This window comes from Mauremys reevesii, linkage group 3 (assembly GCF_016161935.1).
Source record: "Mauremys reevesii isolate NIE-2019 linkage group 3, ASM1616193v1, whole genome shotgun sequence".
NCBI lineage: Eukaryota > Metazoa > Chordata > Testudines > Geoemydidae > Mauremys > Mauremys reevesii.
The window spans coordinates 208,074,008-208,100,694 of NC_052625.1; the positions used below are offsets into that span (position 1 = coordinate 208,074,008).

The 26,687-nt window shown below is 50.2% G+C and overlaps 1 protein-coding gene across 1 annotated transcript in view; it reads right to left on the reverse strand.

Annotated features, from left to right (window-relative positions):
- The window catches only part of FNDC4 (fibronectin type III domain containing 4), a 36,886-nt gene extending 31,077 nt beyond the window's left edge, over positions 1 to 5,809 (reverse strand). Inside the window, exon 1 of the mRNA XM_039529752.1 lies at positions 5,746 to 5,809. The gene's annotated coding sequence lies outside the window, so the exon portion shown is untranslated. The remainder of the gene's footprint in view (positions 1 to 5,745) is intronic.
- Positions 5,810 to 26,687: the final 20,878 nt, after the last annotated feature.

Below are 26,687 nucleotides of genomic sequence, written 5' to 3' on the forward strand. Positions count from 1 at the left end.
ATTCACTCTGATTTAAGGGTTCGCGCGCCAGTCATACATTTTAACATTTTTAGAAGATCTCTTTCTATAAGTCTATAATATATAACTAAACTATTGTATGTAAAGTAAATAAGGTTTTTTAAATGTTTAAGATGCTTCATTTAAAATTAAATTAAAATGAAGAGCCCCCCGGACTGGTGGCCAGGACCCAGGCAGTGTGAGTGCCACTGAAAATCAGCCTTTGGCACATGTGCGTTAGGTTGCCTACCCCTGGTCTAACCCCTGTTCACTGAGGGGAGCATTTCCAAAGGTGCTCACTGAGTTTTGGTGCTTAAGCTGAAACATCTGGGGTCTGATCTTCAGAGATGCTGGGTGCCCTCAGCTCCAGGGGAAGCCAAGAGTAGACCAGCACCTCGCTGAATCAGGAACCTGGGACTGGATGGACAAAAGGAGTTAGGCACCTCAGTCCCAGTTTTGCACAAAACTCCCACTGAACCTTGTAGGTGCCTAAACTCTCATAGGCGCTGACTCCATGAGTGCTCCTGGACTGGAGCACCCACAGGAAAAAATTAGTGGGTGCTTAGCACCCATCAGCAGCCAGCTCCCCCCGATCAACTCTTCCCCCTCCCTCCCAGCACCTCCTGCTGTTTTATGGCATATAGGAGGTGCTGGGAGGGAGGGGGGAGGAGTGGGGATGGGGCGTGCTCAGGGGAGGCGGCGGAACTGGGTGAGAAGAGGCGGGGCAGGGATGGGGCGGGGATGGGAGCTTGGGGAAATGGTGGGGTGGGGCCTAAGGTGGAGTGGGGGTGGGAAGAGGCGGGGTGGGGGTGGGTGCTTGGGAGCAGGGGTCGGGTGAGGGAAGGGCCTGGGGCAGAGTGGGGGGTTGAGCACTCCCGGGACCCGGAGGAAGCCAGCACCTGAGTGTCTGCAGTAGAATTCCCTTGGCACCTATGTTTCCATCTCAGAGCAGGTGCAATGCTGCCTCCCTCTAGGCATCTGCATACCTATCTCCCACCTAAGCGCCAGAGCGAGTCCCAGGCTGGGGGAAGATGGCGTCTGGCTGCCTAAGGGCTTGGCTACATTCGAAACTCCAAAGCGCTGCCGCGGGAGCGCTCCCGCGGCAGCGCTTTGAAGTGCGAGTGTGGTCGCGGCGCCAGCGCTGGGAGAGAGCTCTCCCAGCGCTGCAGGTACTCCACCTCCCCGAGGGGATTAGCTTACAGCGCTGGGAGGTCCACAGCATTTGAAAGTTAAGTGTTACTTAACATTTTTGAACAAGGCATTTTAAGTTGTTAGTTCTCCTTTACTGGGGTAGGTAGCAGAGCAGTACCATGAGAGGAGTAGAACAGGAAGAAGACAGAATTGAGACCTTTCAAAGTTTTGGCCCAAGCGAGAGGGCATGGAGGTGTCATTTGAGCTCCTCGCCTCAGGTGCCAAAATGTTGTGGCCCGGCCCTGAAACAGACTGTAAGTACCTACATGGGGCACTTCGGTCTAGCAGAGACAGGGCTAACACAAGCCCATGGCTGGAAGCAGAAGCTAGACAAATTCAGACTGGAAATAAGGCACAATTTTTTTTTAACACTCACAATTATTAACCATTGGAACAACTTATCAAGGGCTCTGGTGGCTTCTCCCCCACTGGCAGTTTTTTAAATAAATATGTGATGTTTTTGTAAAAGATCTGCTCTAGTTCAAACAGAAATCTCCAGGGATACTGCAAAGCCTGAGGGGCCCAGAGAAGAGCAAGGAGAGTGATCAAGGACATGAAAAAGAGAGATCAAAACGACTGGGATTGTTACCTCAGGAGAGGACTAAGGAGCGATGAGGGAAGTACCTTCCATAAAGACTGGTCTAGAGCAGGTAGATTCAGAGCTTGTGTTCTCCATGTCTCATAACCTAAGAAAGAAGGGTACGTCCAGACTGCCCGCTGGATTGGCGGGTAGCGATCAATTTATCGGGGATCGATATATCGCGTCTCGTCTAGACGTGATATATCGATCCCCAAACGCGCTCCCGTCGACTCCAGAACTCCACCAGAGTGAGCAGCAATAGCGGAGTCGATGGGGGGAGTCGTGGCCGTTGATCTCACGCCGTGAGGACGGGAGGTAAGTCGAAATAAGATATGTCGACTTCAGCTACGCTATTCCTGTAGCTGAAGTTGCGTATCTTACATTGACACCCCGCCCCCCAGTGTAGACCAGGCCAAAGGGACAGTAAGAAAAACTGAAAGTGGGAAATTCAAAACTGATAAAAGAAAATATGTTTTCACACAAGATATAATCAGCCCATGGAATTCACTGCCATAGGAAGTCATGGAGGCCAAGGGTTAGCATTCAGAAAGGGACTGGAGCTATATGGATAACAAGAATATCCAGAGTTATCATAGTTAATGATAACTAGCCAAAAACTCCAAAGGTAATAACAAAATGTTTTTTAAGTACATCAGAAGCAGGAAGCCTGCTAAACAACCAGGGGGCCCTGGATGATCAAGATAGAAAAGGAGCACTTAAAGTCAATAAAGTCATTGCGGAGAAACTAAATGGATTCTTTGCTTCAGTCTTCACGGCTGAGGATGTTAGGGAGATTTCCAAACCTGAGCTGGCTTTTGTAGGTGACAAATCTGAGGAACTGTCACAGATTGAAGTGTCACTAGAGGAGGTTTTGGAATTAATTGATAAACTCAACATTAACAAGTCACCGGGACCAGATGGCATTCACCCAAGAGTTCTGAAAGAACTCAAATGTGAAGTTGCGGAACTATTAACTAAGATTTGTAACCTGTCCTTTAAATCGGCTTCGGTACCCAGTGACTGGAAGTTAGCTAATGTAACACCAATATTTAAAAAGGGCTCTAGAGGTGATCCCAGCAATTACAGACCGGTAAGTCTAACATCGGTACCGGGCAAATTAGTCGAAACAACAGTAAAGAATAAAATTGTCAGACACATAGAAAAACATAAACTGTTGAGCAATAGTCAATATGGTTTCTGTAAAGGGAAATCGTGTCTTACTAATCTATTAGAGTTCTTTGAAGGGGTCAACAAACATGTGGACAAGGGGGATCCAGTGGACATAGTAAACTTAGATTTCCAGAAAGCCTTTGACAAGGTCCCTCACCAAAGGCTCTTACGTAAATTAAGCTGTCATGGGATAAAAGGGAAGGTCCTTTCATGGATTGAGAACTGGTTAAAGGACAGGGAACAAAGGGTAGGAATTGATGGTAAATTCTCAGAATGGAGAGGGGTAACTAGTGGTGTTCCCCAAGGGTCAGTCCTAGGACCAATCCTATTCAATTTATTCATAAATGATCTGGAGAAAGGGGTAAACAGTGAGGTGGCAAAGTTTGCAGATGATACTAAACTGCTCAAGATAGTTAAGACCAAAGCAGACTGTGAAGAACTTCAAAAAGATCTCACAAAACTAAGTGATTGGGCAACAAAATGGGAAATGAAATTTAATGTGGATAAATGTAAAGTAATGCACATTGGAAAAAATAACCCCAACTATACATACAATATGATGGGGGCTAATTTAGCTACAACGAGTCAGGAAAAAGATCTTGGCATCATCGTGGATAGTTCTCTGAAGATGTCCATGCATTGTGCAGAGGCAGTCAAAAAAGCAAACAGGATGTTAGGAATAATTAAAAAGGGGATAGAGAATAAGACTGAGAATATATTATTGCCCTTATATAAATCGATGATACGCCCACATCTCGAATACTGTGTACAGATGTGGTCTCCTCACCTCAAAAAAGATATACTGGCATTAGAAAAGGTTCAGAAAAGGGCAACTAAAATGATTAGGAGTTTGGGGAGGGTCCCATATGAGGAAAGATTAAAGAGGCTAGGACTCTTCAGCTTGGAAAAGAGGAGACTAAGGGGGAATATGATAGAGATATATAAAATCATGAGTGGTGTGGAGAAAGTGAATAAGGAAAAGTTATTTACTTATTCCCATAATACAAGAACTAGGGGTCACCAAATGAAATTAATAGGCAGCAGGTTTAAAACAAATAAAAGGAAGTTCTTCTTCATGCAGCGCACAGTCAACTTGTGGAACTCCTTAGCTGAGGAGGTTGTGAAGGCTAGGACTATAACAGCGTTTAAAAGAGAACTGGATAAATTCATGGTGGTTAAGTCCATAAATGGCTATTAGCCAGGATGGGTAAAGAATGGTGTCCCTAGCCTCTGTTTGTCAGAGGATGGAGATGGGTGGCAGGAGAGAGATCACTTGATCATTCCCTGTTAGGTTCACTCCCTCTGGGGCACCTGGCATTGGCCACTGTCAGTAGACAGGATACTGGGCTAGATGGACCTTTGGTCTGACCCAGTATAGCTGTTCTTATGTTCTTATGATAACAAAAGTTCTGGCAGGAAGCGTAAACCTCCTGCTTCAGGTTTTAAGATGAGCTGTAATTATTAGAGACTAGGATGAGGACTAAAGTGTAGGGCAGATTATCCCATAACTGCAGCTGTGGTGTTCTCTGACCTTCCTCTGCAGCACTGGTACTAGCTGCAGCATACTGTGCTAGGTGGGCCTTGGGTCTGGCATCCCTGCTCCTAAAAACTAGCCCACACTCCAGCAAGTAGAGCTGACCTGAAGCTCTTAATTTCTGCTTTATAAATAAGCAAAGCAGACGACGACTCTAAAGGGAATGTTAGTAACTTTCTTGTACTTCAAGTGGGGGCTTGCTGGGGCTTCAGTGATGCAGGGACCTGGTGCAGGCCATCTGCATGTGGTGTATTTCACCTTACAGATTAAATTGTGATCTCCAGTAGAAAAGGAATAGGTAATGCAACCTTCCCCTGGTGGTCAGACTGGTGTAATGTTCGAAGGAGGCCAGGACTTGCCCCCAGAGCTAACCAGCGACACCCAGCTGCAATGGCCCAGTTTTGCCGAGTGCACCCAGACCAAGGAGGCAGGAGCTTGGAACTCTACTGATTAATCAATTATGTTTTGGTAAAACGGAGTCAGTCCCCCGCCCCCACACACACACACAAGCAGGAGCAATGACGTTATATCAGGGATGAATTTGGGCCAGTGGGGCTGCTCGTGTGAACAGGGTAGACAAGATTTGTTCTTCAGCGAGGAGGGGGAACTTCGCTGTTTACATAGCAGCTAAGTCAGGGCTCCCCGTTCTCCTGTGCTTGGCTCGGCAGAGGGGCCTCCCCTGGGCCTGCGGAGAGCGGGCAGGGACTGATCTATTTAGCCCGTCTCGGTGGGTTCTTCTGCCTTCACATAGGAAACCGGAACCGACTTCCGAGCGCCCTCCCGGGGCGGGGGGCAAAGGGGCTGCGGAGAGAGCAGCACGGGGCGAGACCCGGGACCCGGCCAGGGCTGGAGGGCTCGGATCACTGCGGAACCTCCTTCCTCTCGCCTTAAAAACCCGAGCGCTGCTGGAGTCCCTGCTCGCTCGGCGCTGCAGCCCGGCGCTCCCGCAGCCCGGTGCTCCCGCAGCCCGGCGCTTGCTGCAGTCTGCGGCCCCGGAGCCCCTTTGCATTGCAGGGCTTTGCCACTGGGTTACAGCCGCAGCCGCGGCCGGGTCCCCTCCTGCAGCTGCCGCGCGCCGGGCTGGGATCAGCCCAGTGCAAAGCTGGACAGGAGCCCGGCCCTGGGTCCTCTCCCGGCCCGGCCCGGCGCCCTCCCCCGGCCCGGCCCCGCGCCCTCCCCCGGCCCTGCCCGGTGCCCTCCTCCGGGCCCGGCCCTGGGTCCTCTCCCGGCCCTGCCCGGCGCCCTCCCCCGCCCCGGCCCGGCCCGCACTCACTCGCTCGCACCAGGCAGAGGTCGCAGCTGAACAGCACCAGCACGGCCGAGTTGAGGCAGGCGGGGAAGGGGGCCATGGCCCCGCGGAGGGGCAGCCCGCTGGGGCCGCAGGAACCCCGGGCTCCGTGTCCGGCGCGGCGGCTTCGGCCCCCTGCCCCGGTGCGCAGGGACGGGGCGCGGCCGGGGCATCAGCCTCACAGGGGCGGCCCCGCCGGGAGAGGGGCGCGGGGCTCCCCGCGGCGGCTGCCCTGGGGCTCCCCGCCGGCGCCCCGCACGGGAGCCCGGCGCAGCGATGGCAGCGAGCCGGGAGGCAGCCGCGCTCTCCTCCATCAATGCCGCGCCCAGGGGAGCGCAGCGGGGCACGGGCAGGACGCGGCTGGCACCGGCCCGAGCGCAGCGCGCAGTCTGGAGCCAGGCGGGACCTGCGGGGCCAGCACCGCGGACAGCTCCGCCCAGGCCCCGCCCTGCCCCCCCGCGCCGGGCGGCTGCTCCCGCCAGTGCCCCCCACCTCTGGGCAGCTCTCCATCCCCAGGACCCTCCTGCAGTGACATGCTGGTGCACTCGCTGCACCTCGCGGTGCCACCCTGTGCCTGCCTCGCACGGTGACACACGTGCATGGTGGCGCACTCACCCAACCTAACCCCATGGCATGTTCGCACGATGGTGCACCCTCCCCGTCTCGCACGGTGCCACCCTGTGCCTGCCTCGCACGGTGACACACGTGCATGGTGGCACACTCACCCACCTAACCCCATGGCATGTTCGCACGATGGTGCACCCTCCCCACCTCGCACGGTGCCACCTTTACCTGCCTCGCACGGTGACACATGTGCATGGTGGCGCACTCACCCACCTAACCCCATGGCATGTTCGCACGATCTTGGCACCCCCACCTCGCACGGTGCCACCCTGTACCTGCCTCGCACGGTGACACACGTGCATGGTGGTACACTCACCCACCTAACCCCATGGCATGTTCGCACGATATTTGCACCCTCCCCACCTCGCACGGTGCCACCTTTACCTGCCTCGCACGGTGACACACGTGCATGGTGGCGCACTCACCCACCTAACCCCATGGCATGTTCGCACGATGGTGCACCCTCCCCAACCCGCACGGTGCCACCTTTTCCTGCCTCGCACGGTGACACACGTGCATGGTGGCGCACTCACCCAGCCTAACCCCATGGCATGTTCGCACGATGGTGCACCCTCCCACCTCGCACGCGGTGCCACCTTTACCTGCCTCGCACGGTGACACACGTGCATGGTGGCGCACTCACCCACTTAACCCCATGGCATGTTCGCACGATGGTGCACCCTCCCCACCTCGCACGGTGCCACCTTTACCTGCCTCGCACGGTGACACACGTGCATGGTGGCGCACTCACCCACTTAACCCCATGGCATGTTCGCACGATGGTGCACCCTCCCCATCTCGCACGGTGCCACCTTTACCTGCCTCGCACGGTGACACACGTGCATGGTGGCACACTCACCCACCTAACCCCATGGCATGTTCGCACGATGGTGCACCCTCCCCATCTCGCACGGTGCCACCTTTACCTGCCTCGCACGGTGACACACGTGCATGGTGGCGCACTCACCTACCTAACCCCATGACATGTTCGCAGGATCTTTGCACCCTCCCCATCTCGCACGGTGCCACCTTTACCTGCCTTGCACGGTGACACACGTGCATGGTGGCGCACTCACCCACCTAACCCCATGGCATGTTCGCACGATGGTGCACCCTCCCCATCTCGCACGGTGCCACCTTTACCTGCCTCGCACGGTGACACACGTGCATGGTGGCGCACTCACCCACCTAACCCCATGGCATGTTCGCACGATGTTTGCACCCTCCCCATCTCGCACGGTGCCACCTTTACCTGCCTCGCACGGTGACACACGTGCATGGTGGCACACTCACCCACCTAACCCCATGGCATGTTCACACGATGTTTGCACCCTCCCCACCTCGCACGGTGCCACCCTGTACCTGCCTCGCACGGTGACACACGTGCATGGTGGCACACTCACCCACCTAACCCCATGGCATGTTCGCACGATGTTTGCACCCTCCCCATCTCGCACGGTGCCACCTTTACCTGCCTCGCACGGTGACACACGTGCATGGTGGCGCACTCACCCACTTAACCCCATGGCTTGTTCGAACTATTGTGCACCCTCCCCATCTCGCACGGTGCCACCCTTTACCTGCCTCGCACGGTGACACACGTGCATGGTGGCACACTCACCCACCTAACCCCATGGCATGTTCGCATGATGGTGCACCCTCCCCATCTCGCACGGTGCCACCTTTACCTGCCTTGCACGGTGACACACGTGCATGGTGGCGCACTCACCTACCTAACCCCATGACATGTTCGCAGGATCTTTGCACCCTCCCCATCTCGCACGGTGCCACCTTTACCTGCCTTGCACGGTGACACACGTGCATGGTGGCGCACTCACCCACCTAACCCCATGGCATGTTCGCACGATGGTGCACCCTCCCCATCTCGCACGGTGCCACCTTTACCTGCCTCGCACGGTGACACACGTGCATGGTGGCGCACTCACCCACCTAACCCCATGACAAGTTCGCACGATGTTTGCACCCTCCCCATCTCGTGACGGTGCCACCTTTACCTGCCTCGCACGCTGACACAAGTGCAAGGTGGCACACTCAACCACCTAACCCCATGGCATGTTCAAACGATGTTTGCACCCTCCACACCTCGCACGGTGCCACCCTGTACCTGCCTCGCACGGTGACACACGTGCATGGTGGCACACTCACCCACCTAACCCCATGGCATGTTCGCACGATGTTTGCACCCTCCCCATCTCGCACGGTGCCACCTTTACCTGCCTCGCACGGTGACACACGTGCATGGTGGCGCACTCACCCACCTAACCCCATGGCATGTTCGCACGATGGTGCACCCTCCCCACCTCGCACGGTGCCACCTTTACCTGCCTTGCACGGTGACATACGTGTATGGTGGCACACTCACCCACCTAACCCCATGGCATGTTCGCACGATGTTTGCACCCTCCCCACCTCGCACGGTGCCACCCTGTACCTGCCTCGCACGGTGACACACGTGCATGGTGGCGCACTCACCCACCTAACCCCATGGCATGTTCACACGATGGTGCACCCTCCCCACCTCGCACGGTGCCACCTTTACCTGCCTCGCACGGTGACACACGTGCATGGTGGCGCACTCACCCACCTAACCCCATGGCATGTTCGCACGATCTTTGCACCCTCCCCATCTCGCACGGTGCCACCCTTTACCTGCCTCGCACGGTGACACACGTGCATGGTAGCACACTCACCCAACCTAACCCCAAGGCATGTTTGCAGGATCTTTGCACCCTCCCCATCTTGCACGGTGCCACCTTTACCTGCCTCGCACGGTGACACACGTGCATGGTGGCACACTCACCCAACCTAACCCCATGGCATGTTTGCACGATCTTTGCACCCTCCCCACCTTGCACGGTGCCACCCTGTACCTGCCTCGCACGGTGACACACGTGCATGGTGGCGCACTCACCCACCTAACCCCATGGCATATTCGCTCGATCTTTGCACCCTCCCCATCTCGCACGGTGCCACCCTTTACCTGCCTCGCACGGTGACACACGTGCATGGTAGCACACTCACCCAACCTAACCCCATGGCATGTTCGCAGGATCTTTGCACCCTCCCCATCTCGCACGGTGCCACCTTTACCTGCCTCGCACGGTGACACACGTGCATGGTGGCGCACTCACCCAACCTAACCCCTTGGCATGTTCGCACGATCTTTGCACCCTCCCCATCTCGTACAGTGGCGCCATTTACCTGCCTCACACAGCAATGCCCTAGCACAATGGTGCATCCTCCCCACCTCGCACGGTGCCACATTTACCTGCCTCACACGGTGACACACGTGCATGGTGGCACACTCACCCAACCTAACCCCATGGCATGTTCGCACGATCTTTGCACCCTCCCCATCTCATACAGTGATGCCATTTACCTGCCTCACACAGCAATGCCTTAGCACAATGGTGCATCCTCCCCACCTCGCACGGTGCCACCTTTACCTGCCTCACACGGTGACGCACTCACATGGTGACATAGTTGCCTCACCTTACACCCTGGTATGCTTGCACGATGGCGCACGCTCTCCACCTGGCACAGTGACACCATCTCCCCCCCTCACACAGTGACACACTCGCATGGTGATGCACTCTCCCTGCCTCGCACAGTGACACACTCCCATAGTGAAGGTCTCCCCACTTCATGCAGTACTCCCCCCTGCTTGGCACAGTGACATGCTCACATAGTAACACACTCCTGCATAGCTGTGTTCATGCTGTGACGTGTCCTCCCTGCCTGACACGGTGATGTTTGCTCGGTGACACATGTTCATGGGCTCAGCGGGTACTGATCAATGGTTCCATGTCTAGTTGGAGTGCCCCAAGGGTCGGTGCTGGGGCCGGTTTTATTCAATATCTTCATTAACGATCTGGAGGATGGTGTGGACTGCACCCTTAGCAAGTTTGCAGATGACACTAAACTGGGAGGAGTGGTTGATACGCTGGAGGGTAGGGATAGGATACAGAGGGACCTAGACAAATTAGAGGATTGGGCCAAAAGAAACCTGACGAGGTTCAACAAGGACAAGTGCAGAGTCCTGCACTTAGGATGGAAGAATCCCATGCACTGCTACAGACTAGGGACCGAATGGCTGGGCAGCAGTTCTGTAGAAAAGGACCTAGGGGTTACGGTGGATGTAAAGCTGACTATGAGTCAACAGTGTGCCCTTGTTGCCAAGAAGGCTAATGGCATTTTGGGTTGTATAAGTAGGGGCATTTCCAGCAGATCGAGGGATGTGATCATTCCCCTCTACTCAGCACTGGTGAGGCCTCATTTGGAGTACTGTGTCCAGTTTTGGGCCCCACACTACAAGAAGGATGTGGATAAATTGGAGAGAGTCCAGCGGAGGGCAACAAAAATGATTAGGGGGCTGGAGCACATGACTTATGAGGAGAGGCTGAGGGAACTGGGATTGCTTAGTCTGCAGAAGAGAAGAATGAGGGGGGATTTGATAGCTGCTTTCAACTACCTGAAAGGGGGTTCCAAAGAGGATGGATCTAGACTGTTCTCAGTGGTAGAAGATGACAGAACAAGGAGTAATGGTCTCAAGTTGCAGAGGGGGAGGTTTAGGTTGGACATTAGGAAAAACTTTTTCACTAGTAGGGTGGTGAAGAACTGGAATGGGTTACCTAGGGAGGTGGTGGAATCTCCTTCCTTAGAGGTTTTTAAGGTCAGGCTTGACAAAGCCCTGGCTGGGATGATTTAGTTGGGTTTGGTCCTGCTTTGAGCAGGGGGTTGGACTAGATGACCTCCTGAGGTCCCTTCCAACCCTGAGATTCTATGATTCTATGATGCTTTTCCCACATCCCCTGTGATGGTTCTCGCTGGGGCACCTGTCCATGCGCCTCCCCTGCTCACGCTGTCTGTCACACAGTAGGTCTCCTTGAGTTACATTTCCTTGCAGATCTGAACTTGTCCCCTGGGCTGGTTGTGAGGTTTGGGGAAAGCAGCCCTGCCACCACCCGCCCAGCCAGCAGCCATGGTGTGGCTAACAGGGGCAGGGGAGGGGAACAATTTGCAGGCCAGGGTGAAATTCACCCTGTGCAGAGGGACAGCTCAGGGCACAAAGGTTCCAGTGAGCTGTCCGAGGCCTACGCGCCCTGTGCTGGGCTGCATGGGGTTTGCTGCAAGAGACCCCAGCTGGCTAGGTTCAGACCTTGGCAGATCTGGGGGAGGGAGTAACTCCTCCCCTGGGCTCTGTGAGCTCGGCTGCAGAGCCCCATTATGCCTGTGTGCAGAAGGGTGCAGCATCCTCACCTGCTGAGTTGGATGCTGCTCTGCTCTCTGTACACACTCCTATGCACCCAGCAAGACCCTAGTTTCTCAGGGAGGCCAACACATCTCAGGGACCTGGAGAGGAACCGTCCAGGGTTTGAAATGACTCATCCAAATGTTGCCCTCTCCAAGTTCTGTGTTTCCAGGTTCGGGGCCACACTGCTCTTCCCCCTGTAGCAGGAATGTTACTCACACACTGCTCCCCCATCCTCCAACCTCCAGGCCCCCCAAACCTGTAACAAACCAACCACACACCCCTCAGAAAGAGATTTCTCCCCCAGAAGAGCGGTGCCAGCGACTGCCCTGGTTAGCATGGTGGGTTTATGGCAGGCGCAGATTCTGTGGGGATGGAGGCCATAGACAAACAGACTGACTGACTCTGGGCCAGAGTTAGCCCTATGCCATTTGAGGCTGGTGAAATGGCTCCTCCACCTCTCCATAGCCCATGCTGTGGCCTGGCCTTGCTGGCACAGGCGGGTAACAGCTGGGCTAACCATACAGATGGTCTGGCAAGGGTCCAAGTTGTGCAGTGTAAGCCAGGCCTGCAGGGACCTTCCCACAACTTGCCCTGTGCAGTCATCTCTGCAAAGGGGGACACACGGGCTGCCCCACGCTCCAGGGAGCAGGGCTAGCTAGAGCACTGTGCGCTCGGGTACAGCTACACGTGTGGTACAGGGCGTGCAAAGTGGATGCTGGCTCCTTTGGGCATTTTTCCCCGTGAAAAGGAGACACATGCAAATCTTTGGTGTTTCAGCTCCTTAGGAATCCCTGCCTGCACTGGTGGGTTCTCATCCTGGGAGAGTTCCGGCTCCTGGCCAACGACTCCCCTTTGCCTAGTCTTTTCTGCTCATCTCTCTATTGAAACAAACATAGGCCCAGCCAGACCTACATCATGCATTCTGGACAAAGTGCTTCATTACTATAGCACGTAAAGACTGCTCTGTCCTCACTGCCGCCGCCTCTGATGGGTTAGCGGCAGCGCCAGAGCCTGATCTCTGCACAGGAAGGTGTGTGGCTCAAACTCTGCGCTACGCTCCCTCTTCCTTAGCCCCTGAGGGAGGAGTGTGTTTGGCCAGCGCTGATACCATGAGCCGCCGGGCAGTCTGCTTGGCCTGGTGCCAGTGCATCCATACGCTGAGACCAGGGGAGGGGAGGAGTAGTTAGGTGGTCACAATTTTTTTAATGGCAAAGAGGAATTTTCTCCTCCTGGAAAGTCCCCCATGCAGGATGCAGCTAGAGCAGAAAATGAGCTAGAAGCTGGTGCTCTGGATGTTAGCTATTGATTGGCGCTCCCTAACATCAGAGGTGCTGCACAGCGAATGGCCTGGGGAGGATTGTGCTCAGTGCACATGGCAGACGCATGGGTTAGAACCCACACCCAGCAGGTGGTGGCATGAGGACAGTTGAACAGAGTTACTCTTCTTGGCAGAGAACATGGCTTGGGGTATAGATCCTTTCCCTTCTCTCATTCTGTCTAGGGGAGGGATGCAGGTCGGGGGGCGGGGGCTTCCTGCACAAAGCTCCATTGGTGGGTGGGCCAGTAGAGACCAGCTGCCGTGTTTCAACCCCCCAATGTCTGAGCCTGACTTACCATGTGACTGCAATTCAAACCCCACAAGTGGTCCATGCCAGCTGGCTCGGGCTCACAGGGCTCGGGCTAAAGGGCTGCAGCCGAGCTTTGAGAGCTTCCCCTCTCGCAGGGTCCTCCAGCCTGAGCCCAAACATCTACATTGCAATTAAATGGCCCCTTAGCCCGAGCCCTGCAAGCCTGAGTCAGCTGGCATGAGCCAGCCACGAGTGTCTATTGCAGTGCAGACATGCCCACACACAGCTCCCTCCATAGCTAGCATGAGTGGAGCCGCAGTGCAGAGATTTCCTTCAGGCTGCTAGTGCCGAGAGCCTCCCATAACACCAGTCACCGTGGGACCATTCCCTGGATCCCCCAGTGCTTTAGCCACTTTTAAATGCTTTAAGCAAAGGGGGCTCCCTGCCTCTCTAAGGTCAGTGCACTGCAGGCTTAGATTTCACTATACCTCTCAGCTCTTCTCTAACCCCCAGCTGACATGAACAAGCAAAGCATGTGACAAATGGCCAAGACGTGGCACACCTGGGGTTTGTTGCACATGGCACCGTTATTTACAGACTGTAATGCCTTTTCTAAGCATCTGTTTTAAGTGTGTTTCCCTGTATGTGGGTTAAATAAACCTGTGCTGCAATCTGCTATGGGGGAGTGTGCAGGGAGGGATGGTGTTCTGGGAGGAGGAACCCCCTTCCCCCGCCCCTGCTTTTTGGGAACAGAGTCTTTTGGGAGAGGGACCCTGCCTGGGCTTCTTGTACGGTGTCTGGGGGAAATGGTTTAAGTCATTATTGGTAGATTATAAGGCCAGAAGAGACCACTGTGATCATCTAGTCTGACCTGTATAACTTCCCTGAATTAATTTCTGTTGAATTATTGGAATCTGAACAGCTGGTCAGAGGAAGAGACAGGGACATATTTGGCCACATGCCTGACTGGTGATGCCCAGCCTGTCTAAGTCAGTGTGGACAAGTATTGCAGTTACCAGGCTCTGTGTGGGGCCCTTGTTCTCAGGTTCAGGTGGAGACACAGCGAGAGGTGGCTGCACCCAGCTCCAGGAACCAAGGGCTGAGATGTTCCCACATTTTGCTGGTGCAGGTAGTTTATCAGATTGCTGCAGAAGAAGTGTTTGATGACAGGGTGCTGGAGCAGTTTGGCAGGGCTGGATAATTCAGCTCTGCAGGTACAGGTGAAGCTAAAGGGACTGAAATCCCTGGGGGAGGCCATGTGAGCAGCCTTGGAAATAGAAACAGTGTCCTGGCCAGAAAGACAGATTGGGGCTGTGAAACTGCCTAGGGCCCCCAAATGGGTTGCTGGGATTGAGCCTGTGCAGGACTGGGCAGAGGTGAAGGGGGACCAAAGCCCAAGGCAGTGGCAGGCAGCCCCAGTCTCAGCAGGAAAGATGTTTAGGATGGCTCCACCTGATGCCTTCAGGAATCATGTGGGAGCACCTGTTTAGGGCCTAACCCAGCATTTGCAGAGGGGTGTCCATGACCCATTGAGACTAACTCCCCAGCAGGCAGAGAAGCTCTGACTCTTCGGGTGGGTGATGTTGCGTCTGGAGCATGCAGCCAGCATCCAGCACTGTGGAGGGGCTGGCAGAAACAGCTACAGAGTCCTCTGGGTGGCCCTGGTCAGGCCCCAGCAGAGTGACATACCTGCTGGATATGTGGGAGTTTGGAGAAGCTTGCTGAGCATTGCCCCTCCAAATGGTGGTGCTGTGGGCAAAGTAGAGAAAGTCAGGCCTGTGGCATTGTACCTGGCTCATGGTGCTAACACTAGATCCCCACCTAGGGCATGTCTACAGTGCCGCTGGGAGCGAGTCTCCCGGTGCTAGGGGGCTCAAGCTAGTGTGCTAAAATAGCAGTGTGGACACTGGTTTCAGAGCGGTGGCCGTGTTAGTCTGTATCAGCAAAAACAACGAGGGGTCCTCGTGGCACCTTAGAGACTAACACAGTTATTTGGGCATAAACTTTTGTGGGCTGAAACCCTCTTCATCAGATACATGGAGTGGACAATACAGGAGCAGGTAGAAATACATGAAAGGATGAGGGTTGCCTTACCAAGTGTGAGGTCAGTCTAATGAGACAATTCATTTAACAGCAGGATACCAAGGGAGGAAAAATAACTTTAAAAGTGGTAATGAGAGTGGCCCATTTCAGACAGTTAACAAGAAGGTGTGAGTAACACTCCCAGTCTTTATTCAGGCCTAATCTGATGGTGTCCAGTTTGCAAATTAATTCCAGTTCTGCAGTTTCATGTTGGAGTCTGTTTTGTTGAAGAATTGCCACTTTTAGGTTTGTTATTGAGTATCCAGAGAGGTTGAAGTGCTCTCCTGCTGGTTTTTGAATGTTATGATTCCTGATGTCAGATTGCCTTCCCCAATCAGGAAGTAACAACAATGGCTGGGGCCCTGGTGATGGTGTTCTTGGAGAACTGCACAGAGAACAGAGGAGGAATTTCTAGCTGAAATGTTCCAGGGGATCTGCATGAACAGTAGCATGGTGGAGAGCTACAGCTGCATGTTGGGGAATGGGTCAGCCTGTTACCAGCTCCAGGGGAGTCCGTGCTGTGGGGTGAGGTCATGGACTGCATTAAAGTTTGCTGGATTCTTTGACAATGTGGTCTTGCCTCTCCTTTGAATACCCCTGGTGCTACAGTGGTTTTTAGCTCACCAAGAAGTTGCAGGAATTGCTGGTGAAATCCTTTGGGCTGTGTAAAGCAGGAGGTCAGGCTGGATTAGTGGTCTCCAAACTTTTTTGATCGCGCACCCCATCAGTAAAAAAATTTTGAGCATGCACCCCTTGCTGCAACAAAGTAAAAAACAAACAAACAAACAAACAAAAAAACTCAGACTCCCACCCGAAAAGAAAAGCGCTTCTCCTGCCGCACACCCCACTTTGGAGACCACTGGGCTAGATGATCAGGATGGTCCCTTCTGGACATAGAAGAATCTGTCAGTCTGAGAAGAGAAGAGCTGTTTTCCATGGTTGAGGGGAGCTGGAGGCCAGTTCAATTTTCACAGGAGGAAGAGGGACTGGAGCCTCCCAGTTTGTGAAGAGCTGAGTGAGCAGCCCAGGTCCTGCTCCATTCCCTCCCCCTTTCTGTGAGTAACGTGGCCTCTTGGGTCTGTCCAGGGGCTGCCCAGCTGTTTAACAAAGTCCTGCTTCTGTGAAGCCCTGTACTGGGCAGTCTGCTTCCTTCCCATTTGGATGCCTGAAGAGCTCTCTGGTTGAAGCTGTGAATGGTGCTTAGCACTGGGAGAATCAGATAAAAAGGCTAAAAGTTTGTGAACACTTTTACCACAGACATCACTCAGTTAGTAACCTGCTAGGTCTATAACTGGGTGACCATATTCATGTCAAATTGGAGAGAGAAAAAGGATGGACAATTTCAGCTGTTGTAAAGACTCAGAATCTCTGGAGGTATTTAGTCAACCCTGTGCTCAAAGCAGGACTAATCCCCAGCTGGATTTTTGCCCATGATCCCTAAATGGCCCCCTCAAGGATTGAGCTCACAACTGGGGGCCTAGCAGACTAATGCTCAAACCACTGAGCCATCCCTCCTCTCTGAAGTGCTCAGTCTATTACCAAGCCCACTGATCCATCCAGTCCCCCAAACACACTCAAGAGAAGGAGTTCAGTGCCCAGATCATGTGTGATCAAGACCAACAGTGGAGCGTTCAATAGAAACCACTGACATCTAGAGTTTGTTTCTCAGAAAGACCAATCAACAGAGCAAACTCTACAGATGGCAGAAGAAGAAGAAGACTCAAGGATTCCAAACCAACCACAGACAATCGTTGTAACTAATGGATATTCAGCAAACCAAGTTGTTATGATTTGGGTTGTGTAACTAGAAAACCAGCCTGACTTAGAGACACTTAACAGACTGATCTGTACTGAGCTTCACTGATAATGTGAATGGCAGAAATGTAGAACTTAAAGGGGGAAGATGCAACAAACACTCCACCGTATTATACTGTTTGTGATGTCCTAGGTCTTGAACCGCAGTTGGGGAGTCCCTAGACAGCTGCTGTATCCTGGCCTCTACCTGAGCTCTGCTGAAAGCTGGTTGGCCAAGAAGCTACCAGGCCTACAACCAAAGCATCACCCATGAGACCCCTGATTGGAGGATCACCCGGCTATACCCATTGGTCCAACCTGCTATTTAAGTCAGAAGGAGGCTCAGGAAGTTTGTCTGAGCAACAAGGTGATTTCCTGTTGTGGCTGCATTGGACCTGCCTCTTGCACCCACCCACCCTGATTCCTGCCTGACCCCAGCCTTTGCTCCTGTTCCCACCGTGCTCTTGCTTCATGCTTGATCTTTGCCTCTCCTCTAGTTCCTGCACTTCCCCCTCAGCTCCCATCCTCAGGGACCAGCCCTGGCTCTGACCCCAGCCTTTGGCTTTTGACCCTGGTTCTGGCTTGACCCCTGGCTCTAGTCAGTGGCATCTGACCTCAGCTTTGATGCCTGGTTCTGACTCTGGCTTGACTCCTCGCTCTGGTAATTGGCAGTTGAGTGATGCTGACCCTTAGCTTTGTTCCCCAAGCTGGATGCCTGCTCTGACTACTAGGCCAGACTGCCTACATCCTGGCCTGTAGCATTGTTCCACCATGTGTGTGAAATGCCTTAGTTAAACCTGTCTCAGCCATGCCTGGCAGAGCACTGGAGGATGTTCCGATTCGCACACCCGGTGTGTGTATAAGGAAGTTCCCTCAGTGACAAGAGGCACGTGTGACAACCTGTTTCCATAGAGCCAGCTCCCTGCTAGGACTGGTGCTGCCACCATTTAGTTCTCCCGTATTAGCCGCTCCCTGATTTCCCAGGGGCTCCTGCCATCATTGGCCTATAGTTACCGGCTCGACCCACCTGTCCTGTGAAAATATTGGCCCAACATTAGCTGTTTTCCAGCCCTCTGGTGTTTCCTGCCTATTCTCTCCTGCCCAAGACCCTGCCAGGCTGGCTTTGGGCATTATCAGCTGAGAATGCTTGGCAGGTGCACAGTAGCAATCACTCGGGACGTGTTTGAACTGCTGGCCCTGTCGCTGTTAAACACCTGCTCCCGCCTGTCTTCCTTGTGCTTGTTCATGACACCCATTTGTTGCGTCTCCTCCCTGTTAGCATGTGCATGCTGTGAGGCAGGGACTGTCTCACTCTCTGTTTTTGTATAGAGTTCACCCAACGGGGGTCCCTGCTCTGACTAGGCCTCTAGTGCTGCTGCCATGCAAATAACAACGCTAACGAATCACAAAGCCCTCAGTCTGTGGAGCTATATCAATAACTGGTAATAGAGTTGGAAGGATCACTGTGACAGACTAGCTGGCCCTTTAAATTAAACTGGGCTCAGCTTGCCTATTCCAGTCTAGCTCCACCCTCCTTTGGTGTAATGAGGAGGTAAGCGTGCGGCTGGGAGTTATAAATGAGAGCTTAGGCTCATGAGAGGGGAGTTCAGAGTCCCGAGAGAAAGTTTCAGAAACCAGAGTTAAGAAAAGGAAAAATCCAGAGACCTCAGAGACAAGCGAGCTCTGAGGAAGAGCAGAGCTGGGCTGAGAGCTGCAGCGAGGGAGCAGTGAGTTCCCTGGTAGCGCTAGATCAGGTTGGTGAAAGCGGAAGGCAGTCAGGAGGCCACCTACAACCCTCCCTAGGCCCCAGAGACATAGGCAGAGAGAGCTGGATGCTGAGACAGCAGAAGGAGGCGCCTGCTGACTCTCTGAGCTGGAGAGCTGAAGCCAGAGGGGCAGAGAGGGCTGATAGCTGAGGATTGATGGAGGGGTGAAGCCACTGATGTTGCCAGGGAACAGCTCATCCCCCTCCCTGGGAAGGAAACAGAATGGAAAGACCTCAGCTGGAGGTGCTGGATGAGGAGTGGGGAGAGACACGGAGCTGTACCTGGGAGCCGAGCTGGAGCATGGTGAGAGATGCTGGAGCTCTAGTCATCTTGCACTGTTGGGATGAATGTACTGTTTGGACTGTGTTGGGGGGATTCTGGTTTATGGCTGTCGAGCTGTCCCATAGTGGCTCAAGAGCATGAGTACTAAACTCAGGGCAGACTTTTAAACCCTAAATTGGCTGTGAGTTCTATCCTTAGATTTCCCCAGCTAATTATCAAACGTAAATTCTTCAGGGCTGCCCAGAGGATTCAGGGGGCCTGGGGCAAAGCAATTTTGGGGGCCCCACTTGCCCGCCTGCCCCGGGAGGCCCTGAAATTCTTGAGGTGTTATAATAGCCTAGACTTGGAGCTACAGACACTTTCCTTGGGTTCCCCGATCTGTCTGGCACCCAGGTAAGTTTACCTTTGTGATAGATGGTCCCTGTTGTCAGAGTGCTACCGGTATGGTGCTCTGCTCTCTCCAATGTTGATATCACTCGGCTGCGTGCGTGTGTTCCCTCTGTGTGCTGCCCCAGCTCTGCGCAGATAGCTGACACAGCAGACCCGACAAGAACCCCCAATAACCACAGAGTCCAGTAAGATGCAAAGCCACGTCGGCTAGGTTTATTGCGACCTCGGACACAATTGCAATTCCCTGTAGGTTTCTTAGCCTAACTCAGGGCATACTACGAGAAAGTGCCTCCTGGCAATGGACCCGGCTCAGTCAGTGGCGGGACTTTCCACTGCCCCCTCGGCCGGACAAAGACACCGCCCCAGGGATGCATCTTATACACAGATACAAACAAGTTACACATCACACCTGACGTATTGAGGTACAACCTCTCTACGTAGCAAGTTACAACCCCTCTACGTATTAAGGTGCCGCCTTCTACCTTGTACATGTTGGTTCGATCAAAACAACTCTATCCATCATATTACCCTTTTGCCCCTGTCATTGGGATGGGCCAGCCTGTTCTTTGTTATCTGTGTGGGATGTGCAAGTATGTGAATGTTCTGATATCTAGTGTTCAGTACCTTTTAGGTACGTATCTTCTTGCAGCATCAGCCCTTTCCGTGCCAGCTTCTGTGAGCAGGGCCTGCCTCTGGCTCACAGCTTAACTTTGCTTTATGTTAGCAAAGTCTTGACCATCACTTTAGTTTAGGCCTCAGGCCTCATACCAGGCTTCTGATACCAAGGTTTATATCTTAGGGCCTCCTCTTACTACATTCCCCCACTTTTTGTCTTTTTATGGGGAGGATGTTTACCCATCGTCCCGGAAAAGCATAATGCAGGGACTGAGGACAACCCAGTGGGCTAAACACTGTTATGTGGTTACCTTATTTTACCATCCATACACTCATGCCCCACCTGTCTGTTTAGTCTGCACATTCCCTCGTACGACTGTTAGGCAGATTTATTATCCAATTATTTTTTAGTCCCTTATGGTGTGCCTGGGAATGTTAGGCCCGGGACCATGACTGAGGAATGTAGTATTATGATTGAGCCTTAGAGGCACTCCCAAATAATTAATATACATTAATTATATGGCTATGGCATATATATTTGTAGTGTGTATGGGCATATATGTATAGTATGTATGTGTACATATGACACCACCTTATATCCAAGCAGAACCATGTTTTTCCAGTCTGCTGGTGTACTCTGGCCCTTTTACTTTGGTGACACAGATAGAAACACACTCCATTAGGGCAATTCCAGTTATCACCTGTCTCCTCATTAGTAGTAGGCTGAGTGCTTTGAAATACTGGGATGGGGATTGTGATAGTGTGTCCCACACTGCTATGTATATGAGAAGTAAAACAAAAATTTGGAGTAGTGACACTACCACTGAGGCCTTTATAGATAAATATATTGTAATTAGTTACTACACAGTACTGTCCATTCATGTTATAGGTTATCCTTAAGGCTGGTTGTCACCCTCTGGTCAGCTTTACTGGGCAGGAAACAGAAGTGGGTAGCTTCTCTGTTCCATTGCTTGATGTAGATCCAGTTGTTTCTTATGGATGCCGTCTTCCAGATAACCTACTGAATGGACAGTCACCAATTTATCAAATATTGCTGTGTCAGGATTTAATATTGGTACCCAGACACTGAACAAGATTGTTTTGAATAACATGTGCCTCAGTTAGGATGCAGTGTTACTGACCTAAATTATGACTGGTACTAACAGGCAATTTGTTTACCCAATTTGTAGTTACTATGTAACTTAGTTTCTTTACCAATTTGTTTTTTCCTTGTCTTCACGTTGTTTGCTGCCATTCGTTTGTTGATTTTTACCTGTGTTGGTTAAACAATTTAGCAAGGTTATACACATTGTACATGTTGCACAGCAATCATACAATACAGCAATAATACAGCAGTACAGTGATAATACAGTAGTACAGAAATAATACAATTGTTTTTACACAGTAACCAAGTTGAAATTAAATGACAGTTTTTCTGGTCCAGCTAGTGGTTTTTAGCTGATTGTTAAATTAATTGTGCATATATTGTAGATAGAGGTGTAATTGACCAGTCTCTTATTTATAAAACACTTTATTTTTCTTTTCTTGATGCTTGGGGGTTTCTTCACTGTATACGGATATGAACTGGTGTCTTCAGGGTGTGATATTTTCTGGTGTCTTTGGTCTGTGGGATGCAACTTAAACAACTTTTGTTAGTTAACAGTAAAGTTTTTTTTCTTTGTTTGTTCATTTTTAGTAATCCAAGCTTAATACAGTTTCAACTTAGTTTGTTTACAATGTATAAGAACAATGTAATAGGGACCAAGCACAAGCTATACTTTTGCAATTGTTGTATAGACATTCATTTTTATTTGGGGTGCATTACTAATATTTCATACTAAATGTAATGCTTAACAGCTAAAATAAATACTCACAATCTTCCATGAGAAGGTATATTGCTTTCCCTTGCTGAACACTTTGTTACAGCAAAAGAGATAGTAACATAATTTTAACTAGCTTTCTAGAGTTAATTTGCTTGTGATACCAACTTCACTCTTAACTGTTTAGAAGCACAAACCTTAACAACCATTGCTTCCCATTAACATAACATAACAAAAGAAAAGCATATTAAAATTAAAAATTAAACCAACTATAAAATTAAACCAAAATAAATTTTAAACACAGATACATGCAAATACTTTGAGGGTATTTGAGGGGATACTTTTATGATGCTTTGCCATGTTTGGGAGCCAAAGGTGGAAACCTGTTGAAAATGTTAAAACCTGTTAAAATTGTTTGGTTAGCTTTATGCATAAATTGTTATTTTAAAACATCTTGGTTATGACATTCTTATAACTATATTTAAAAGTGCAAACAAGTTTATAAAAAGCCCAAACAAGAAATTGACATTTTGTTAGTATTATCTTTACCTTAATGTTGAGGTTTCCCCTTACATTTTTTATTTGAATAACAATTTAAAAAAAAAACTTAAAAAACAAAACTGTGATTGATAAAAGAGAATTGTTTTTGTTTGCAATTGCATTATTTGTTGAGGCAGAAATATATGTACATATATTTGTAACTGAAACCTTTTTGAACTTTACACAAAAAATTGGTGTTAATAATATGATTATACCCCAACCATGATCTTAAAATAGTGTGGTACCACAGCTCATATATTTTTTTAAAAGGGTATAAAATTGACTTTTGTTGCAATAAAATAAAAATAATAATGAGAAAAATAGTCACGTGACACACACAACATAGACATAAGACACACACATGACATACAGGACAAACTTACAATTAAAAACAAATGGTGCCAAAATTCTATTCATAACTATACAAAATAACACAACCAAAAATAAAAAGTAAAAAGGGTTAAACATTTGAATAAACAAGTTATTACCTTATTTAAAACTTGTAGCATAAATTTGATAAAAAATATATTAATATTTGCCAAATGTATTATATTAATTTGGTAACCAGGATTTTTGCATTACTTTATATTTAACATTATTTAAAAACTCTGCTATATGGAAATAAGAAAAGCCCATGTTTCAAATATTAGTTAGTGGTTTGTGGTTAGCAGAGAGTGCATTTCTGTTGCTTGGCAACCATATCTTCAAGAAAGTTAGGAATAATTCCAGCTGTTGCATTCCTGAAGGGTTAAAATAATTAATTTACTGGATTTAAAGTTTTTACCTTGTTTTCTTTTTGCTTCTTGTTTTGTTCTGTTTTCAGTTGCTTTATTTTTTGGAGGTTTCTGTAAAAACTATAACTCTTAACTTTTTTAAACAAAAAGAGAGAGCCGAAGTGAGTAGAGGCGGGGGGGGGGGGGAAGGTTGGGGGTGAAGAGCATAGGAAGGTAGCGAGACTTGAGCCAAGAGAGATTAACTCCATCAAGGTATTTGAAAGTACATGCAGCAGCAGCAAGTTTAGCAAACTGAGCAAACATATACAGGACAAAACTTAACTGGTATGTAAAAATATATGAAAAAGAAGGTTATATTTTTAGATATGAGCGCAGAGTGTGGTTCCATGGGTTAAAGCACTTGGGAACCTGCACAGTTGGGAATCGCACCCCTGGTTTTTATCCTGGCTGTGAGAGGAGATTGGGGGTAGTTACCTGCTCTTGTAAAACCTGAATTTGTTCCCCCAGTGTCTGTTGCTTTTGTGTGCATGCCAAATGGATAGTGGGAGTGCCCTTTTTTGCTGCAGTTAACTGTTTTTGGGCAGCTCCATGTAGTAATGCATCAATTCTAGGTGTTAACCCGCTTAATTTCAGTTTTTTACTTTGAAATTCTTTTTTATTCACTCCCCTGCGATCGAGTTGCAGCTCCTGTCTCCTAATGTGCTCTGTGAACTGTTCCATTTTTTCCTTCATTTGATTTACCAATTCAATGAGAGTATTGTTTGCTACTCTTTCCTTCTGTGCACTTACTTGTCCCGTTCTGAAAAGCACCAGTCTAGGTTCTGGTTTAAGTTTAACTGGAACCCGGCTTTTATCATAAGGTGATGGTTGCAATGCAGTGGACCCCATTTCATCTTTTAATTTTACTAGGGCCACCTTTTTCCATTTCTGTCCCCACTCTTCAGGCACAGGGTAGCTACCTGAAGCCTGCTGTTTACCACCAATATTTATAACAGGGGACGGCACATGTATTTTTTGTAGGTTCCTTACAGCTGTTTCCAGTGTTTCACTCTGTTCCTGTACTGGTTGTCTCTGGGCTGCTTGCCACCCTGCAAGGGGGGTGGGAGCATTCCAGGGCTGTGTAGCTTCTTTTGATTCTTTTAACTCTTTCTTTGTTACTGTTACTTGTTTGGCCAGCATGCTGTTTAAGCCGTCTCACTGCCAGAGAAATGAGTTGCAAAATTCTTGCTTTTTTACTCTTATTACTATTTCTTAGAGCCTCGTTTTCTACCCTCGCTCTACATATGCCAGTCCATGTTTCCCCACTCTCTTTTTTAAATTCATATGGACCCCCCTTACTGGCAATCCAGCAGGTCCAGGAGTTATCAAACTCCGTGGGGTTCAAAAGGGAGGGGATCAGGGGGTTCCCTAGCTCGAGGTTTGCTGCCATGTTGGATTGCGATTCTTACCACGGCAGGTTCGCTTACTCACCAGATCAGCGGTCGGGGTCACCAGTGTTGTCAGAGTGCTACCGGTGTGGTGCTCTGCTCTCTCCAATGTTGATATCACTCGGCTGCGTGCGTGTGTTCCCTCTGTGTGCTGCCCCAGCTCTGCAGATAGCTGACACAGCAGACCCGACGAGAACCCCCAATAACCACAGAGTCCAGTAAGATGCAAAGCCACGTCGGCTAGGTTTATTGCGATCTCGGACACAATTGCAGTTCCCTGTAGGTTTCTTAGCCTAACTCAGGGCATACTACGAGAAAGTGCCTCTTGGCAATGGACCCGGCTCAGTCAGTGGTGGGACTTTCCACTGCCCCCTCGGCCGGACAAAGACACCGCCCCAGGGATGCATCTTATACACAGATACAAACAAGTTACACATCACACCTGACGTATTGAGGTGCAACCCCTCTACGTAGCAAGGTACAACCCCTCTACGTATTAAGGTGCAACCTCTTACCTTGAACATGTTGGTTCGTACAAAACAACTCTCTCCATCATATTACCCTTTTGCCCCTGTCATTGGGATGGGCCAGCCTGTTCTTTGTTATCTGTGTGGGATGTGCAAGTATGTGAATGTTCTGATATCTAGTGTTCAGTACCTTTTAGGTACGTATCTTCTTGCAGCATCAGCCCTTTCCTTGCTTCTGTGAGCAGGGCCTGCCTCTGGCTCACAGCTTAACTTTGCTTTATGTTAGCAAAGTCTTGACCATCACTTTAGTTTAGGCCTCAGGCCTCATACCAGGCCTCTGATACCAAGGTTTATATTTTAGGGCCTCCTCTTACTACAGTCCCTTACATCAAAGATCACAGCAGTGTTCAGGTTACTACATAAGGACATAGGAATGGCCACACTGGGTCAGACCAAAGGTCCATCTAGCCCAGTATCCTGTCTGCCATCAGTGCCCAGTGCCAGGTGCCCCAGAGGGAATGAACAGAACAGGCAATCACCAAGCGATCCATCCCCGTCACCCATTCCCAGCTCCTGGCAAACAGAGTCTAGGGACACCATCCCTGCCCATCCTGACTAATAGCCATTTTTTATGAACTTATCTAATTCTTGTTTGAACCCAGTTATAGTCTTGGCCTTCTCAGCATCCTCTGGCAAAGAGTTCCACAAGTTGACCGTGTGTTGTGTGTAGAAATACTTCCTTTTGTTTGTTTTAAACCTGCTGCCTGTTAATTTCATTTGGTGACCCCTAGTTCTTGTGTTATGAGAAGGAGTAAATAACACTTCCTTGTTCAATTACTCCACACCAGACATGATTTTATAGACTTCTATCATCTCCCCCTTTAGTCGTCTCTTTGCCAAGCTGAAAAGTCCCAGTCTTATTAATCTCTCCTCAGATGGAAGCTGTTCCATACTCCTAATCATTTTTGTTGCCCTTTTCTATACCTTTCCTAATTCTAGTAGATCTTTTTTGAGATGGGGCGACCACATCTGCACACAGTATTCAAGGTGTGAGTGTACCATGGATTTATATAGAGGCAAGATGATATTTTCTGCTTTATTATCTATTCCTTTCTTAATGATGCCCAAAATTCTGTTACCTTTTTGACAGCTGCTGCGCGTTGAATGGATGTTTTCAGAGAACTATCCACAATGACTCCAAGATCTCTTTCTTGAGTGGTAACAGCTAATTTAGACCCCCATCATTTTGGGATTATATTTTCCAATGTGCATTACTTTGCATTTATCAGCATTGAATTTCATCTGCCATTTTGTAGCCCAGTTACCCAGTTTTGCAAGATCCCTGTGTAACTCTTTGCAGTCTGCTTTGGACTTAATTATCTTGAATAATTTTGTTTCATCTTTTGCCACCTCACTGTTTACCCCTTTTTCCAGATAATGTATGAATATGTTGAATAGTACAGGTCCCAGTACAGACCCCTGGGGGACACCACTATTTACCTCTCTCTATTCTGAAAACTGACCATTTATCCCTACCCTTTTT